Here is a 19469-nt window from a genome sequence, read left to right on the forward strand (position 1 = left end):
ATATGGAAACAGACGGGGAAGTTAAAAATGCATCACGAAATACGAGGGAGGCGAATCTGTTGGAAGCCTGGCAAAAAGTAAAGCTGCAACCGATGTCTAAAGCCTTTGACATCCTAGTTCCCAAAGAGATGCAGAAAATAGATCTAGCCAAGTTTTGGGCCTTTCTGGTAGGTCACATGGCTTTGCCTATAGTGGACACTGTGACGTTGAAGAAGAAGAGCAAAGATGTTATGATTGGTATGCTGGACAAGCAGAGGATAGTGCTTGTGGACTGTTTGACCGGGAAGATAGAACCCGAGCCTCAAGCTTTGGAGAAAGCCGCTTACGCTAAATCTCTGACTGTGAAAGTCGTTGATAGGTTTGTTATTGGTCGGAAAGGTCGTACGTCAATGGAAACCTATCCCGATTGGCTGTCTGAAGAAGGACTTAAGGATACTTTGCGGATTTTTCAGAGGTATGCGGAGGAAAGCGTACAGGAAGAGTTTGCGGGCATTTACGACTGCCCCGATGATGAAAACTCTGAACTTACTTATGAGGACTGGGCGGCCTGGTGCGAGCAGGCTTTCTACTGGATCGACGTTCGACTTCGGAAGATGGATCGGGCGATGGAACCCACGGGAACGGAAAACAAGACTGGAGACAAGGGACCATCTGAAGGGAAGGCCGCGGGAAAGACGGATGGTCCGGCGGTCGTTCCGTCACAAGCCCAGATGACCACAATGGCTGAGATACAAGAGGCCCAGATTGGAATTCAGGGAGACTCTGGTTTACAGGGTCTCCCGGAAACGGGTGAGGTTTTAGTTGCCGTTTCCTTGCCCAGAATCAGCAAGACGCTTTTTACAGAAAAGGGCGGGGGAGGTCAGGGTGGGAGGGGAAGTGGAATGGACGCTGAGGGCACTAGTGAGGATGATGGGGGTTTGTCACGGGTGGAGTCTGCTCCTGCCTCGGATGGGGAACTGGAGGGTATTCCAGCTTTGGAAGATGAACAAAGGGGAGGGAAACAAGATTGGGAAGTGGAAGGACTAGTCCTTGGGAAAAGAAGTGTGCAAGAGTTTCCTGAGGGAGGGTATGCAGAGAGCACAGAAGGACTAGATATTCAAAGCAATGAAGGAGAAGGTGGGTGTGACAGGGAAGAAAGGAGGGAAATACAAAAAGTGGGGGTACCGGGGTTGACAGAGGCACAACCCCCTCGAGGGGTAGTTGATAGGGAAGATACTGGGCCTGCGGGCGTTTTTGCTTTCTCTCTTACAGTTGAGCCTCGGTTGTCACAGACAGAGGCGGGAGGGAACAGAATTTTGGATGGAGCGGCTCCTGACCAAAAGGGACTAAATGGAGCAATTTCTACTCACGATGAGAGGAACCAAAATAGGATTGCTGACCCTGTGACTACTCCTATTGGGACTGCTGCTCCTGGGACTGCTGCTTCTGGGAAGTTTGCTCCTTTGATTTTGGAAGATGTTGAAAAGACAAATACGATGGGACTGCACGAGACTCGTTCAGGGGAGATAACGGCAATGGACATTAGTTCTACTGCATTATTTTCTGTAAGTAAACTCCATGTGGACCTGCCTGCAAGACCTCTGGGAGCCTTGCAGAAAGAACCTCCCGTGAATAAGGTTAATAATGTTACAAAAGGCACAAAGGCTGGGGAGGGATTGAGTATAGGGTCAACTATGATTACTGCAGATGATTTGAACCCCCAGGCAGTTCCAACCACATCAGGTAGAAGCTCTGTGTTAGCCTCAGGGTCGTCTTATGCCCAAATGCTTAAGGGCCCAGCAGGGAAACAAAAAGGGACAACGGGACCAAGGGGAGGAGAGAATATCGGGGAGCCTCTTAGACGTCGGGTAGATTTTGAAAAGGAGAAATTGGAGGATGAGGAATTCCTGGAAGAGTTCTTTAATATGAGGGAACAAGAAGAGTCTGAATTTGATCCTAGGCAGAGATTCGTGGTTCGGTTTAGATATAAAGGAACAGACCCTACAAAATTGACAGAGGAATACATGATGGATGCTCTGCTAGAATGTTTAAAAGTTTCCCCCCAGGACATACTAGCTGTTCTTATGCCCCCTGGTCTGAAAGAAACAGACGTATGCTTTGTGACTGAGCGGGCTTATCAATATTTCTGGCAAGTACTTAAGGCTTTCCAAAAATCTGAGAGGAATCCCTTTTCTGACTTTGATGTGGTGCCCCTATTTAGAGGCGAGTCGAGAGTTCTCACTGTTGCCTTCCGGACCACTAGCATTCCGGAGGAGGATGTTGAGCGATGGCTAGAGAGACATTGCAAGGTGTTGCTACCCCCCCGGAAAGCCATGAATGCGTGGAATGTGTGGAAAGGGGAGTATAAGGCAGTCGTGTCATTACAGAGGGACCACCGTAGCAACATCAGGCACGTTCCAAAGTACTTTTACTTAGGGGGTGACAGAGGTGTAACGAGATATAGTGGGCAGCCTCCTGCTTGTTTCCAGTGTGGAGGTTTTGATCACATTCGACAAGATTGCACGTCATCTTTGTGTGCCGCTTGCGGAAGGAGGGGCCACGATTCAATCCGCTGTACTTACGAGGTTACCTGTAATTTGTGTGGTGGGGAGGGACATACTTATTTACTGTGTCCAGATGCCTATTATAACCGGGCTTACCCTGAGGCTTACGAAAAACTTAGGCTGGCCCATGTCCATAAACAGAAGTCCCCTCAGGATACAGCTACTGAGGAGGAGAGACCCTCTGTGAATCAGGAAAGCACAATGCAAAAACAGAGGCAGGATGACGGGGAGGAGGGAGGATGGACACAGGTGAGAGGATCATCCCGAGGTAAGGTGAGGAGAGGGATATACTCTGTTACCCAGAAGTTAGTACCTAATAACAGAAATAGATTTGGAATACTGGGAGAGTGCGAGGAGATGGAGACTGAGTCACAAGCAGAAGGAGGAAGAGGTGGTGAGATTCAGACGGTGAGGCCCAAAGCTAGAAGGGAGACAAAAAGGGAGACAAAAAGGGAGGCTCAGATTGAGACAAAGAAGTCACTTTTCCGTACCATGGAGGATATGAGTGAGAAGGAACTCGAGGTGTGGCGTAATGAGACTAAGGAGAAGTTGGAGGGAGTGACTCAGAAGCTTCGGCAGTGGGAGGAATCTGGAGGGTCTCAGGAGGAGGGAAAGAGGTTGAAGGACAAACAGCAATTTTGGAGGGATGAGATCAATTTTTTAGCATGTGAAATAGAAAAAAGAATGGAACGAAGGGCGAGAGAAGGTGAATCTTCACAGACACAGGAAGTGGATTTGGAGATGGTAGTAGAGGAACAGGGGGAGGAACAGAAAAGAGGTGGAAACAAGGGACAAAGTAAAGACAAGAAACCAAGTAAAGGAGAGGAAAGGGAGCAAGGAGAGGAAAGAGAGCAAAGAGGTGCCTCAGCAGTGTCATCCCGAGAGTCTTCCCCCTCTGTTAATTTACAAAAGGACTATACGGTGAAGTTCGGACCCTCGCCTCCCCCCCGTAAGACAGGGGAACCCTTTGGTAACCCCCCTGGAACTTAAGTTTACCTTTACCCTTTACTCCTTTAAGTTAGGCCACACCTGCTATGATTTAGTAGGGGGTGGAAATAAAGAGACAGAAGCAGAAAATACAATTAAAGTAAAGTAAGTTTATTCTTACGAGTGTTGAAGTCTTAATGTACTTTTTTATGTACCTTGTTTTTCTTCAGTACTGTTTTCTTCATTACTGCATGCTTCGTTACTGTAACGTTCGAATTTAAAAGTGTAAAGTGCAAAGTGCAAAGTTTTAATGTTCTTTATTGGTTTTTATTGTTCTTTAATGTTCTTGATTGTTCTTTAAAGCTTTTTCTTGTGTGTATGTAGAATGGTATTTATAAATAAAAAATCTATTTTCCTAAAAAAAAAAAAAAATCTATTTTCCTAACCCTAACCCTAACCTAACCCTAACCCTAACCCCACCCACCTTGAATAGCAGACGTGCGATCAAGGAGCTCTCACTTCCTGGTTTGGATTTTCGCTTTTTTTACCTATTATATCTCTCAGAAAAATTTCAATTTTGGTCAGAGTTTGTTCCTAAGGGTACCCCCATCAGGGGGTCCGAATATGGAGGCCCCCCCTCCTGGGGGGGACCCCCAAATTGAGATCGAATTTTTGCCTATAGAAGACAATGGAGACAATGGAGACCATGCTTCCCAGCATGGCCTACGAGAAAAAGGCTTCCAACTTCATCTGCTGCCATCCGCTTTGGGAGTCGTGCCTTCTGACGTCACGGACAGTAAGGATGTTCGAGGGCCCCTGGGGAATATAGACCAGACCCCCAGTTTGGGTTTTGACCCCTCCCAGAAGACCCCTGCCGCTTTAAAGGAGGATTCCTTTTCCCTATTGCTTTCAATGGAACAAGCAACAGGAGAGGCCGCTGTAACCTTAGAGGGGTCTGGGGATGACCTGGCCCTGGACGTGGTGGGTGAGAGTTTGAATGACACCTTTACTCCTGAGGAGACCCGGAGCATTCGGAAACCCGTTGCACGTGGCCCTACTCTTGAGGAGACCTTTTCTTCTAAGAACGCCCTGGACTCTGGGAAGGCTGTTACACGTGTACTTACTCGTGAGGAGACCTTTCCTCCTATGCAAGGCCTGAATGTGGGGGAGACTGTTACATGTGTCCTTACTCGCGAGGAGACCTCTGCGCCTAAGCAAAACTTGAATGCTGGGGAGGCCGTTACACTTGCCCTTACTCGCGAGGAGACCTTCACTCCTATTCAAATCCTGAATGCTGGGGAGACCGTTACACGTGTCCTTACTCGCGAGGAGACCTCTGCTCCTATGCAAAAATTGAATGCTGGGGAAGCTGTTACACCTGTCCTTACTCATGAGGAGACCTCTGCTCCTAAGCAAGACCTGAATATTGGGGCGGCTGTTACACGTGTCCTTACTCACGAGGAGACCTTTGCTCCTATGCAAATCCTGAATGCTAGGGAGGTGCTTACACGTGTCCTTACTCACGAGGAGACCTTTACTCCTATGCAAATCCTGAATGCTGGGAAGGCTGTTACACGTGTCCTTACTCACGAGGAGACCTTTGCTCCTACGAAAACCCTGAATGCTGGGGACGCTGTTACACATGTACTTACTCATGAGGAGACCTTTATAACTCAGGAGGCCCAGAAGACTGAGAACTTTATTACACAGGTCCTTACTCCCGAGGAGACCTCTACTCCCATTCCTCATTCTGACACACCAGTGTGTTGTGATGTGATGGACCCGCTTGCTGACCCAGATGTTGACACGGCTGAACCAGATATGCAATCTATTAAAAGCCGAGATAGACTTCCGATAACAGCTGCTGTGCAAATGGAGAAACAAGGACAGGCCCTTAAACAGACAGGGGGCCCCTCCCACAGCACCAAATTTCAGGAAGACATACGGCGGTCAAGACTCTGCCCCGACCAAGGGAGTGAAGTTGAATTTATTCTTACCTCTGACTCCGACCTTGATCTTGGCCGTGTTTCCCGGGTTGACTCTATTGATGTTGCTGTTATCCAACGCCAAAGAGCAGCTTATAAACAATCGAAGGATTCCTTTGTCCTGGGAAAGGGGGATGATTTTTCTCAGCGGCGTATGGACCGTTATCTTGACGAGGTGATGGATTTAGCTAAGTCCCCTATAGCTTGTAGAGCAAAATCGGAACCTGTTCCTTCGGAGAGCCCCGTGGAGAAAGACATCGTCTCCTCTAACACAGACTTACCCCGAGAGCCCGAAGAGGAAAGGCAAAGATGGGCCGAGGGACTACGTAAAGCTCGTTACCAGCTAAAAGAAACGGAAATTTCCATTCAAAATGTGGATAAACACCTAGTGGATTGTCTGGACCTTGAACGGCGTGCTAAACTCCTTAAACAGAAGGACAGATTTCTTGATATAATACTGAAAGAGACACACAAGGTCCACATTTATGAGGACTTATTCAAACTGGCACAAGTCGATGAAGACTCTTCAAACATCGTCCCTTCCTCCCGAACGAAATGTTCTAAGGGTGTCATTGACCACAGTTCGTCCCCGGAGGAACAACCGGCTAAAAAGAAGCAGAAGCAAGGGCGAGAATCTCACTCGGCCCGAACTTCACAGGGTGCCCGAGAACATGCAGACCGACAGTCTTCCCAGAGTCTTGAACAAGAAGATTGTTCTACACATATTTATGGACAGCTCTCAGAGGAGCAAAATACGAGTATAGCAAAACAGGGGGTTGGAATCGGGGACTTGTCTCCGGCCCTGTCTATGGAATGTGGAACCCCAGGGATAGAATCTAATGCTGTCCGGAATGTTAGAGAGATCCAATTGACTAATGCCTGGGAGAAGATAAAGTTTGGTCCCATGTCTAAGGGTCTGGACCTTTTGGTTCCAGAACAAATGAATAAGCTCGATTTGGCAAAGTTCTGGGGTTTTCTGTTGACTCATGTGGGATGGGTGATGGTACCCACGCCTTCGTTAACTAAGAGAAGCAAGGACTCGATGATAGACTTGCTTGATAAACAAAAGGAGGTGTTGTTTACCTATCTTACTGATGGAGAGGAAACCGGACAAGAGCCGCCGCCGCAAAATCTTCTTTATGCCAGATCCCTATCGATCAACATCGTTGATAGGCTTGTCATAGGACGTCGGAGTCGTACTTCGACGGAGACCTATCCCTCCTGGTTGACGGAGGAGGGACTTACGAAACTTCTCAAAGGTATCTGTCGTCGTGCTGAAGAAAGACCGCCGGCGGAAGGCACGGGATTTCTTGACGAACCTGGCAAGAGAGCGACAGAAATGACACAAAAAGATTTGATACACTGGTGCGTCCAAGTGTTGCATGTTTTCAAAGTCCGTGTTCAACGACTAAAGGGAGAGGCGGAGACGTCGACTGGAAGGAGTGTCGCGCCCAGGAAAGGAAGGCTTGAACGGAAAACTGTGTCTAAGATGATGACGGATACGACTCAGCTGGCTAATCCTGTGACGATTCCATCGCATGCTGAATTATCTGCCATGATAGCAGCACAAGATGCCCGAATGTGTCGCCAGGGAGACTCTGCTTCGCAGAGTCTCCCGCAAACGGGTGAGGGTCACGGTCGTTTCTGTTCTGTGGATAAGAGGCTCTTTCTAGAAGATGAAGAGGGACGTAGGAAGAAAGGAGAGAGAGGGATGAAAGATGAAAAGGGGACTGAAAAGGAAGGAGAGGGAGGAGATGAGGACAGCGGGGGGTTATCTGGCTTATCTGGCATAGAATCTCTCTCTAGTTCCGAAAGGGAAGAGGAGGAAGAAGAGGAGATGGAGTTAGCCCCTACTAAGGAAGGTGGATGTATATCAGATAGGGATATTAAGAGAAAGGAAGTAGTTTCTTCGGAGAGATGTGGAGGGAAGCCGCAGAGGGAGGGGAGAAGGGAGGGGAGAAGGAAGGAGAGCAGGGAATTAAACTTTAGGGACAAGGCACCCCTGCGGGGGAATGTTTTGCAAGTGGATACTGGGTCTTCGGGTGTTCTTTCTCTTCCCGATACAGCACAGACCAGCCTGTCATCTGAAGGGAAGGGAGAAGCTGTTAGCTTGACCTCAATGACTAGGACTATGAACGAGACAGTTCTACCGATGCAGACAGACATGCAATCAGAACAGGACTCCCTTCTGATCACCGTGCAAGGAAACTTACCTGTGACGACTGAAGATATCTCGATAGGGAACTTCGTCATGGACACGGATTCGGAATTGATTGAACTGCGACTTAATACAGGACCTGTGAGTAAAGAAAACATACATGAGACATTTGAGACATATGTAAATCCTTCTGCAGGAACTTCAGTGATCTTGCAGGAGGATCCTTCCAATCATGTAACATCAGAGACAAACGGAAAGCGGGAACGTGATACACAAATATCGGTATGCACGGTTAGGGTTGAAAAGGGAGCCCAAGGTTTGGGAATTGGAGTAGGAGATGCTGATGTGTCACAAGGTACGCCAGTGGGGATAGCATTGGGAAACCAAGGAGAACCTAAGAGGGATGTGGTCCTACCGGTTCCTAGAAACCCGGGAGTAACTGTAACAACACCTAGGTTACCTACGAGTAATACTCTTCCTGACGCAATGCCTAAGGTTTCAGCGGCAAGTTTTAGAGAATCTTTAACAACAGATTCTAGGGAACCTCTAACAACGGGTTCTAGCGAATCCTTACCAGCCCACACACCTTCCGTTGGGAGCGCAGGAACGTCTTATGCAGACATGTTGAGGGGAACCGGTAGGAGGCCAAGGGACCCGGGATCACGGAGGGAGGGGGAAACGGATGGAGAAGCCCCCCGCCGTCGGACGGATTTTGAAAAGGAGAGACTGGAGGATGAAGAATTCTTAGAGGATTTCTTCAATATGAGAGAAGATGAAGGAGAATTTGATCCGAGGCAAAGATTTGTTATTCGGTTCAGGTATAAAGGCTCAGATCCACAAAAGCTCACAGAAGAATACATGATAGAGGAGGTGCTTTTAGGGATAATGGGAATTCCACGAGGCGACATACTGGCAGTTATCATGCCGCCGGGGCTTAGGGAAACCGATGTTTGTTTTGTGTCAGAACGAGGATACCAGAAGGGTTGGGGGAGGTTGAGAGAAATCATGAGGTCGACCCCGAATCCCTTTGGTGACTATGACATTATTCCCCTCTTCCGAGGAGAATCGAGGGTTCTGACGGTGGCATTCAGAACGACAAATATTCCAGCAGAGGATGTGGAACAATGGCTGGGCAGATTTTGCAAGGTGTTGTTACCCCCCCAAAAGGCCCTCAATTCGTGGGGCATTTGGAAAGGAGAATATAAGACTGTCGTCTCTTTGCAAAGAGACTTCAGGAGTAAACTACAACATATTCCTAAATATTTTTTTCTGGGAGGAGATAGAGGGATCACCAGGTACAGTGGGCAACCCCCAGCATGCTTCCAATGTGGGGGGTTTGACCATATTAGGCAACACTGTGCCACACCTTTGTGTTCTGTCTGTGGGAGGAGGGGCCATAACTCCACACAATGTACAACTGGAGTGGTCTGTAACCTTTGTGGCCGCCAAGGCCACACGTACCTTCTGTGTCCCGACGCGCATTATAACAAGTGGTATCCAAACTCGTACTCAAAACTCGTTCGCTGTCACCCTCATTTAAATCGAACAGATGAGGATTCATCGACTAGCCAATTTTCAGAGGGTGCTACTGCAAAACACGGGGAGAAGGACAGTAACAAATGTTTACATGAAGGGGGTTGGCAGGAGGTAAAGAGGACTTCGCACGATGTCCTTAGAGGCAGGGTAAGACGGGGAGTGTATAACCCGATACGAACGATGGTCAGCAACCGATTTGAAGCCTTGAATGTGACACAAGAGGAAGGTACGCAAGATACGCCTCTGGCCTCCTTTACTACCGGATCATGTATCAACCCGGAACAAAAACAAAGAGATGACATGCAGACTGATAGAAAGGCGGGATCGGAGAAACCTAAGATGAGGAAAGAGTCAAGGAAAGAGTCAAGGAAAGAGTCGAAGAAAGCCATATTCCGTACATACGAAAACCTTACAGAAAAGGAACTCCAGGTAATTTCTGAAGAACTCAACGAAAAGATCCAAAAGGTGACCCAAGCACTTTCCGCTGCAGAAGGTGCATCTGAGGAGGTACAACTACGTTTAAGTCAAAAGGAGCATTATTGGAGAGACGAGGTTACCTGCATACAACGTGAACTGGCTAGAAGAAGGGACCGAGACCCAAACCTTACCGAGGAACCGTTAAGTGACTCCCAGATGATGATGGTGGAAGAAGCGCCAGAACAGGAGGCGATGCTGAACCAGGGAGACACACAGAACCAGGAACAGATACCTATGTATACAGATGGACAAAGACATGAACAAATTAGAGAGCGAATTGCAGAGATAAGCGAGGACCTTGAAGGAGGGAAGACAGAATCGATGGAGTGGATAAGTGGAATATCATTGGTGGAAAAGAACCCTGTGACAGACGACCCGTCTGACTCTCCTCCTGACCAGGAAAAGGTTCCTCAACAGCACGAGTATCCTCCTCCTGTTAGCTTACCCGACTCAAGGGGAAACATTTTGACGCCGTGCGCGTCATTTCCATGTAAGGCCACGCCTCCTGATCCGCAGGAGGAGGTGGAGACGATGAGTTTAGAAACTGTAGTGGAAGGCACGGAGGAAGACCGGCGAGGTTTGTAGGAAAAGAATAGGAAGAGGAAAGATAAAATGACAGTCGATAAGTTCAATGGAACTGGATTTAAGATGGCTTATGGTTTTATTGCTATTGCTGCTATCTTATATTCATTAACAATACCAATGGAGTTGAACATACTTACCTGGAATTGTAGAGGGCTACGGCAGTCGGTGAGGAGAGAAGATGTTTATTACCACATTAGGAGGCTAAAGGCTGATGTTTTTGTCCTGCAAGAAACTAATATTAGTACTCCTAGGGAGAGGAGTGCAGCGCAGAATTCCTGGACTTGGGGGCCTTCAATTTGGTCTTTGAAAGAAGAGGAAGGAACGGGAGGTGTCGCGGTTCTCTTCTTATGCAATCCTGATCTTAAAGTTGTGAGGACCATCGATGCTATGCCGGGTCATCTTATAATAGTGGACTTCAATCTTAAAAACCCGGCAAAAGCGTTAGACAGCAAGTTTAGGTTGTGTGCCCTCTATGCTCCTGTGAAGGCAATTCATAGACGACAACTGTGGCAAACATTGGAGGATCATATTGGTACAAAGAGGGCTCTACTCGTGGCGGGAGATTTCAATGTTCGCTCCGAGCGAGAGGATAGAATTAATTTGAGAGCCGGTGCTCAAATGGGAACGTCTGCCCCCGTATTTAAACAGCTGACAATGGAGGAAAAAAGACTGAAAGCCCTTCTTAAAGATCGCCTTGGCTTGATGGATGCGGGGCTACAGAATGATGGGGAATTAGATTTTCTCCCTACGCATCACCGGGCAACGTTCCGACGTAAATTCACAGCAACCTTAGGGTGTAAGATGACTTATTATCACCCTCTGTCGACAAGCAGGCTGGACAGAATATGGGCCCCAGCGGCTCTCCCCCTTACGGGATGTAAGATTATTTTGACGCCGTGGTCAGACCACGCTATTCTTCAAGTATTATTTGCAGGACAACCCAATAGGAGGAATCACAAACCAGCTTGGCGACTCAGTGAAGCGGACCTCAGGACCTTTCGGATGGAACCGGAAATTGTTCTGACGCTTGAATGCCAGAAGCGTATAAAGTCTGGGATGGATGTCCTCGATTGGTGGGAAAGGACGAAAGATGCCATACGATATGCTTCGGTTCGGGCCAGGAGAGTGCAGGGCAGTTATGAACTGTCACAATATCACAGAGCGATCCAGAACGTACTTGCATGCAGATGGAGAATGAACAAGGGCCTTGACGTTGACAATGAACGGCTTCGACGCAATCAAGAAGTTATTAAAACTTACCGCCTTACCCAACGTCGACGGCGTCATATGGCACGGGTGGCTAGAGCATCGGGGCCGTTAATTGAGAAGGGAGAATGGCAAAAAGATCGCCTGCCTCGATACAACCAGACTCTGTCCGCGTTAAAAGGAGGTCCGTCAGATGGACTACTTCAAGAACCGGTCGAGATAGCAGAAGAGGTCTCTAGATTTTATAGAGAATTTTACGCGGTTTCGGAAACCTCTCCTGATGAAGTACGCATTCAGTCCTATCTAGAAAGTGCCTTTGGGCAGAAACCGTTACCGCCAAACGAAGAAGATCTTTGCGAACTCTCTCGGCCCTTCGAGCAAGAAGAAATCCAGCGAGCCATTCAGGCGGGTAAACGTAACTCTAAGCCGGGACCGGATGGGTTACCGTATGGTTTCTATAAGAACTTTAAAGATCACTTAGTTCCCATCTTGACGGAGGTCTTTAATGAGATGCTGCAGAGGGCGAGGGTGGGACGGAGTTTTTTACACGGATCAATGAGTCTATTGTACAAAGGAGGAGATCCGACTCTGATAGGCAACTGGAGACCCATCACGGTTAACAACACCGATTACAGGATACTAGCAAGGGTCCTCAATAATAGGTTGAAAAAACTGGCCAATGCACTAGTGCAGGTTGGACAAACCAGCTCTGTACCCGGAAGGAGAATGGCGCATACCACCTGTGTTTTCAGACAGATTTTTGACCGGTTGCAGCAAGAAAAGGAACATCTATGCATATTGCAGCTGGACCAGAGTAAAGCGTTTGACCGGGTTGACAGAGGCTACATGTGGGCTGTTTTAAAATTCCATGGATTGCCAGAACAGCTGATCAAGCTCCTACAGGCACTTTACATGAACGCGCAGGTTACACCAAACGTCGGAGGGTGTCGAGGGTCGCCATTTCCAGTACCCACGGGGGTTAGACAAGGATGCCCTCTCAGTCCTCTCCTGTACGTCTTGACACTAGATCCTCTTCTTAGGGCGTTGCAGAGAGATCGGTTCATCTCGACGGGCGGACGGGAAGAATGGAAGTGACTCCCATGGTGCCTACGGAGAAGGATCATAGAGACCGTGAGGAGCTGGAAGGACAGGTAGAAGGAAAGGAGAACAGACAGCATGACGACGAAGGAGCGAGCGGGACAGGAACGGGGATGCTGTCTCTGAAGATCCTGGGAGTCACCTTTTCTTTGAGAGCTGATGGCTGGAGGGATAATTGGATTGTATGGCAACAGCGAGTGTTGGAAAGACTGGACAGGTGGAAGACATGGAGATTATCCACAGCACAAAAAGTTCAATATTTTGCCATATATTGCATTCCAGCTGGCAATTACCTAGCGACAGTTTACCCTCCGCCGGAATCTACAGTAACCATCATCACCAGAGCGGTTTTTAAGTGGATTTTCGGGACGCTCCACTTACCGCTTGCGAGAGTAGTCGTTCAGAGAGGACACGGAGAAGGAGGTCTTGGGTTACCGGAGATTGGACTGTGGTTCCTATCCATCTTTCTAGTTTTTAACTGTGGAACTTGGCAGCAGAATGCGACGGGCTTGATTACGCAAGAAATGTACACCAGACAGTTCTTTATGGACAGTTGGGTAGACACCAGATGGGCAAAACGATGGTGGAAAGAAGGCTCTCTGCCGACCCGCTTGACGGCTTCGATGAAAGTACAGCTTCCTGACTTTATGGTTGAGGTAGCAAAGGGGATACAGAAACATGGCATCGAAGCCTCAGAAGTCAAGGGAACTAGCCCGGGAATTAAAGGAGTTACTGGAAAGTTGTACTGGACTGTTATGCACCGAAGTCGGTTGGTACCCTATGATGAAGAGAGACGGAAGAAGGAGACGCTTTCTTCGTATTTGAGGAACCAGATCTTTCCTATCCCCACCTTCGGTGACCGGACCATACCTTATGCCCTACGGGATCTTCGTTGGAGGACTTACCATCAGATATTATATGTGGGAAGTAAAAAGTTTGGGGCGACAGAAGATCAACAGCGTTGCCCCAGGGTGCTTTGTAGGTCTTTGAATCCACATACCAACATTCCTGAGACCATCCCCCATGTTGTGAAGGAGTGTGTAGCTGTAAGGAGGTCGTGGGCAGGAGTAGCCAGAGCATTGCAATGGCCTTTTCTGATATCACAACACTGGGAAACGATTGTCTCGGGATTGGAGCCGACAGAAGGGTTTGGGAATCCCAGGGAGCAGGGGGGCTGTCCGGGTGAGAAGGCTGGTATTAAGGTTCCTTGGGCACTGGTTAGGTTAGTGAATCTCATCCTTGTTAGTACTGTGATGAAAAACAGAAGGGAGGAGGTGTATACCAAAAAGGCAGTACCCCTAGTTGAAACGGTACATACTGTAACAGATTATTTGGCGAAAATTAAAAGGTGGGAAGAAAAGAGGATGAAGGGCGTGAAGTGGCTGAGCAGGTGGAGGTGGTTTCATGAGATCAACCCGCCAGTTCCTTGAAGTCAGATATAATTGCTTCCTACCTTGACTTCTCTCAAGTTGGATAGACATCTGTTGTATAACTTAATTCTTCTTTTTCTTTTTCTTTTTCTTTTATTTCCTTAATTAGTATAAAGTGAAAAGTTGATAGTTAATAGTTGATAGTTCATAGTTCATAGTTCATAGTTAATAATGAATAAAGTTAATAAAGTTAATACAGTTAATAAAGTTAATAAAGTTAATAAAGTTTGAAACATGAACAGCCTGAATGTTGATGGCTTACATTTATGTCGATGCTTGATGCTTAATGCTTTATGCTTAATGTTAATATTTGATGGTGATATTTAATGCTAGAAATATTTAGATGCCTATATTAATATGTAATATGTACGTATGTAGGTATGTATGTATGTATTAACTGTATTTATTGTTTCAATCGTAATTATGCATCTTGGAATTTGTTGCTTACAGTTTGTTGTAGAATGGTTATTATTAAATAAAAAATCTATTTTCCTAAAAAAAAAAAAAAAAATCTATTTTCCTAACCCTAACCCTAACCCTAACCCTAACCCTAACCCTAACCCTAACCCCACCCACCTTGAATAGCAGACGTGCGATCAAGGAGCTCTCACTTCCTGGTTTGGATTTTCGCTTTTTTTACCTATTATATCTCTCAGAAAAATTTCAATTTTGGTCAGAGTTTGTTCCTAAGGGTACCCCCATCAGGGGGTCCGAATATGGAGGCCCCCCCTCCTGGGGGGGACCCCCAAATTGAGATCGAATTTTTGCCTATAGAAGACAATGGAGACAATGGAGACCATGCTTCCCAGCATGGCCTACGAGAAAAAGGCTTCCAACTTCATCTGCTGCCATCTGCTTTGGGAGTCGTGCCTTCTGACGTCTCGGACAGTAAGGATGTTCGAGGGCCCCTGGGGAATATAGACCAGACCCCCAGTTTGGGTTTTGACCCCTCCCAGAAGACCCCTGCCGCTTTAAAGGAGGATTCCTTTTCCCTATTGCTTTCAATGGAACAAGCAACAGGAGAGGCCGCTGTAACCTTAGGGGGGTCTGGGGATGACCTGGCCCTGGACGTGGTGGATGAGAGTTTGAATGACACCTTTACTCCTGAGGAGACCCGGAGCATTCGGAAACCCGTTACACGTGGCCCTACTCTTGAGGAGACCTTTTCTTCTAAGAACGCCCTGGACTCTGGGAAGGCTGTTACACGTGTACTTACTCGTGAGGAGACCTTTCCTCCTATGCAAGGCCTGAAGGTGGGGGAGACTGTTACATGTGTCCTTACTCGCGAGGAGACCTCTGCGCCTAAGCAAAACTTGAATGCTGGGGAGGCCGTTACACTTGCCCTTACTCACGAGGAGACCTTCACTCCTATTCAAATCCTGAATGCTGGGGAGACCGTTACACGTGTCCTTACTCGCGAGGAGACCTCTGTTCCTATGCAAAAATTGAATGCTGGGGAAGCTGTTACATGTGTCCCTACTCATGAGGAGACCTCTGCTCCTAAGCAAGACCTGAATATTGGGGAGGCTGTTACACGTGTCCTTACTCACGAGGAGACCTTTGCTCCTATGCAAATCCTGAATGCTAGGGAGGTGCTTACACGTGTCCTTACTCACGAGGAGACCTTTACTCCTATGCAAATCCTGAATGCAGGGAAGGCTGTTACACGTGTCCTTACTCACGAGGAGACCTTTGCTCCTACAAAAACCCTGAATGCTGGGGACGCTGTTACACATGTACTTACTCATGAGGAGACCTTTATAACTCAGGAGGCCCAGAAGACTGAGAACTTTATTACACAGGTCCTTACTCCCGAGGAGACCTCTACTCCCATTCCTCATTCTGACACACCAGTGTGTTGTGATGTGATGGACCCGCTTGCTGACCCAGATGTTGGCACGGCTGAACCAGATATGCAATCTATTAAAAGCCGAGATAGACTTCCGATAACAGCTGCTGTGCAAATGGAGAAACAAGGACAGGCCCTTAAACAGACAGGGGGCCCCTCCCACAGCACCAAATTTCAGGAAGACATACGGCGGTCAAGACTCTGCCCCGACCAAGGGAGTGAAGTTGAATTTATTCTTACCTCTGACTCCGACCTTGATCTTAGCCGTGTTTCCCGGGTTGACTCTATTGATGTCGCTGTTATCCAACGCCAAAGAGCAGCTTATAAACAATCGAAGGATTCCTTTGTCCTGGGAAAGGGGGATGATTTTTCTCAGCGGCGTATGGACCGTTATCTTGACGAGGTGATGGATTTAGCTAAGTCCCCTATAGCTTGTAGAGCAAAATCGGAACCTGTTCCTTCGGAGAGCCCCGTGGAGAAAGACATCGTCTCCTCTAACACAGACTTACCCCGAGAGCCCGAAGAGGAAAGGCAAAGATGGGCCGAGGGACTACGTAAAGCTCGTTACCAGCTAAAAGAAACGGAAATTTCCATTCAAAATGTGGATAAACACCTAGTGGATTGTCTGGACCTTGAACGGCGTGCTAAACTCCTTAAACAGAAGGACAGATTTCTTGATATAATACTGAAAGAGACACACAAGGTCCACGTTTATGAGGACTTATTCAAACTGGCACAAGTCGATGAAGACTCTTCAAACATCGTCCCTTCCTCCCGAACGAAATGTTCTAAGGGTGTCATTGACCACAGTTCGTCCCCGGAGGAACAACCGGCTAAAAAGAAGCAGAAGCAAGGGCAAGAATCTCACTCGGCCCGAACTTCACAGGGTGCCCGAGAACATGCAGACCGACAGTCTTCCCAGAGTCTTGAACAAGAAGATTGTTCTACACATATTTATGGACAGCTCTCAGAGGAGCAAAATACGAGTATAGCAAAACAGGGGGTTGGAATCGGGGACTTGTCTCCGGCCCTGTCTATGGAATGTGGAACCCCAGGGATAGAATCTAATGCTGTCCGGAATGTTAGAGAGATCCAATTGACTAATGCCTGGGAGAAGATAAAGTTTGGTCCCATGTCTAAGGGTCTGGACCTTTTGGTTCCAGAACAAATGAATAAGCTCGATTTGGCAAAGTTCTGGGGTTTTCTGTTGACTCATGTGGGATGGGTGATGGTACCCACGCCTTCGTTAACTAAGAGAAGCAAGGACTCGATGATAGACTTGCTTGATAAACAAAAGGAGGTGTTGTTTACCTATCTTACTGATGGAGAGGAAACCGGACAAGAGCCGCCGCCGCAAAATCTTCTTTATGCCAGATCCCTATCGATCAACATCGTTGATAGGCTTGTCATAGGACGTCGGAGTCGTACTTCGACGGAGACCTATCCCTCCTGGTTGACGGAGGAGGGACTTACGAAACTTCTCAAAGGTATCTGTCGTCGTGCTGAAGAAAGACCGCCGGCGGAAGGCACGGGATTTCTTGACGAACCTGGCAAGAGAGCGACAGAAATGACACAAAAAGATTTGATACACTGGTGCGTCCAAGTGTTGCATGTTTTCAAAGTCCGTGTTCAACGACTAAAGGGAGAGGCGGAGACGTCGACTGGAAGGAGTGTCGCGCCCAGGAAAGGAAGGCTTGAACGGAAAACTGTGTCTAAGATGATGACGGATACGACTCAGCTGGCTAATCCTGTGACGATTCCATCGCATGCTGAATTATCTGCCATGATAGCAGCACAAGATGCCCGAATGTGTCGCCAGGGAGACTCTGCTTCGCAGAGTCTCCCGCAAACGGGTGAGGGTCACGGTCGTTTCTGTTCTGTGGATAAGAGGCTCTTTCTAGAAGATGAAGAGGGACGTAGGAAGAAAGGAGAGAGAGGGATGAAAGATGAAAAGGGGACTGAAAAGGAAGGAGAGGGAGGAGATGAGGACAGCGGGGGGTTATCTGGCTTATCTGGCATAGAATCTCTCTCTAGTTCCGAAAGGGAAGAGGAGGAAGAAGAGGAGATGGAGTTAGCCCCTACTAAGGAAGGTGGATGTATATCAGATAGGGATATTAAGAGAAAGGAAGTAGTTTCTTCGGAGAGATGTGAAGGGAAGCCGCAGAGGGAGGGGAGAAGGGAGGGGAGAAGGAAGGAGAGCAGGGAATTAAACTTTAGGGACAAGGCACCCCTGCGGGGGAATGTTTCGCAAGTGGATACTGGGTCTTCGGGTGTTCTTTCTCTTCCCGATACAGCACAGACCAGCCTGTCATCTGAAGGGAAGGGAGAAGCTGTTAGCTTGACCTCAATGACTAGGACTATGAACGAGACAGTTCTACCGATGCAGACAGACATGCAATCAGAACAGGACTCCCTTCTGATCACCGTGCAAGGAAACTTACCTGTGACGACTGAAGATATCTCGATAGGGAACTTCGTCATGGACACGGATTCGGAATTGATTGAACTGCGACTTAATACAGGACCTGTGAGTAAAGAAAACATACATGAGACATTTGAGACATATGTAAATCCTTCTGCAGGAACTTCAGTGATCTTGCAGGAGGATCCTTCCAATCATGTAACATCAGAGACAAACGGAAAGCGGGAACGTGATACACAAATATCGGTATGCACGGTTAGGGTTGAAAAGGGAGCCCAAGGTTTGGGAATTGGAGTAGGAGATGCTGATGTGTCACAAGGTACGCCAGTGGGGATAGCATTGGGAAACCAAGGAGAACCTAAGAGGGATGTGGTCCTACCGGTTCCTAGAAACCCGGGAGTAACTGTAACAACACCTAGGTTACCTACGAGTAATACTCTTCCTGACGCAATGCCTAAGGTTTCAGCAGCAAGTTTTAGAGAATCTTTAACAACAGATTCTAGGGAACCTCTAACAACGGGTTCTAGCGAATCCTTACCAGCCCACACACCTTCCGTTGGGAGCGCAGGAACGTCTTATGCAGACATGTTGAGGGGAACCGGTAGGAGGCCAAGGGACCCGGGATCACGGAGGGAGGGGGAAACGGATGGAGAACCCCCCCGCCGTCGGACGGATTTTGAAAAGGAGAGACTGGAGGATGAAGAATTCTTAGAGGATTTCTTCAATATGAGAGAAGATGAAGGAGAATTTGATCCGAGGCAAAGATTTGTTATTCGGTTCAGGTATAAAGGCTCAGATCCACAAAAGCTCACAGAAGAATACATGATAGAGGAGGTGCTTTTAGGGATAATGGGAATTCCACGAGGCGACATACTGGCAGTTATCATGCCGCCGGGGCTTAGGGAAACCGATGTTTGTTTTGTGTCAGAACGAGGATACCAGAAGGGTTGGGGGAGGTTGAGAGAAATCATGAGGTCGACCCCGAATCCCTTTGGTGACTATGACATTATTCCCCTCTTCCGAGGAGAATCGAGGGTTCTGACGGTGGCGTTCAGAACGACAAATATTCCAGCAGAGGATGTGGAACAATGGCTGGGCAGATTTTGCAAGGTGTTGTTACCCCCCCAAAAGGCCCTCAATTCGTGGGGCATTTGGAAAGGAGAATATAAGACTGTCGTCTCTTTGCAAAGAGATTTCAGGAGTAAACTACAACATATTCCTAAATATTTTTTTCTGGGAGGAGATAGAGGGAT

This window comes from Eublepharis macularius, chromosome 2 (genome assembly GCF_028583425.1).
Source record: "Eublepharis macularius isolate TG4126 chromosome 2, MPM_Emac_v1.0, whole genome shotgun sequence".
Taxonomy (NCBI): Eukaryota; Metazoa; Chordata; class Lepidosauria; order Squamata; family Eublepharidae; genus Eublepharis; species Eublepharis macularius.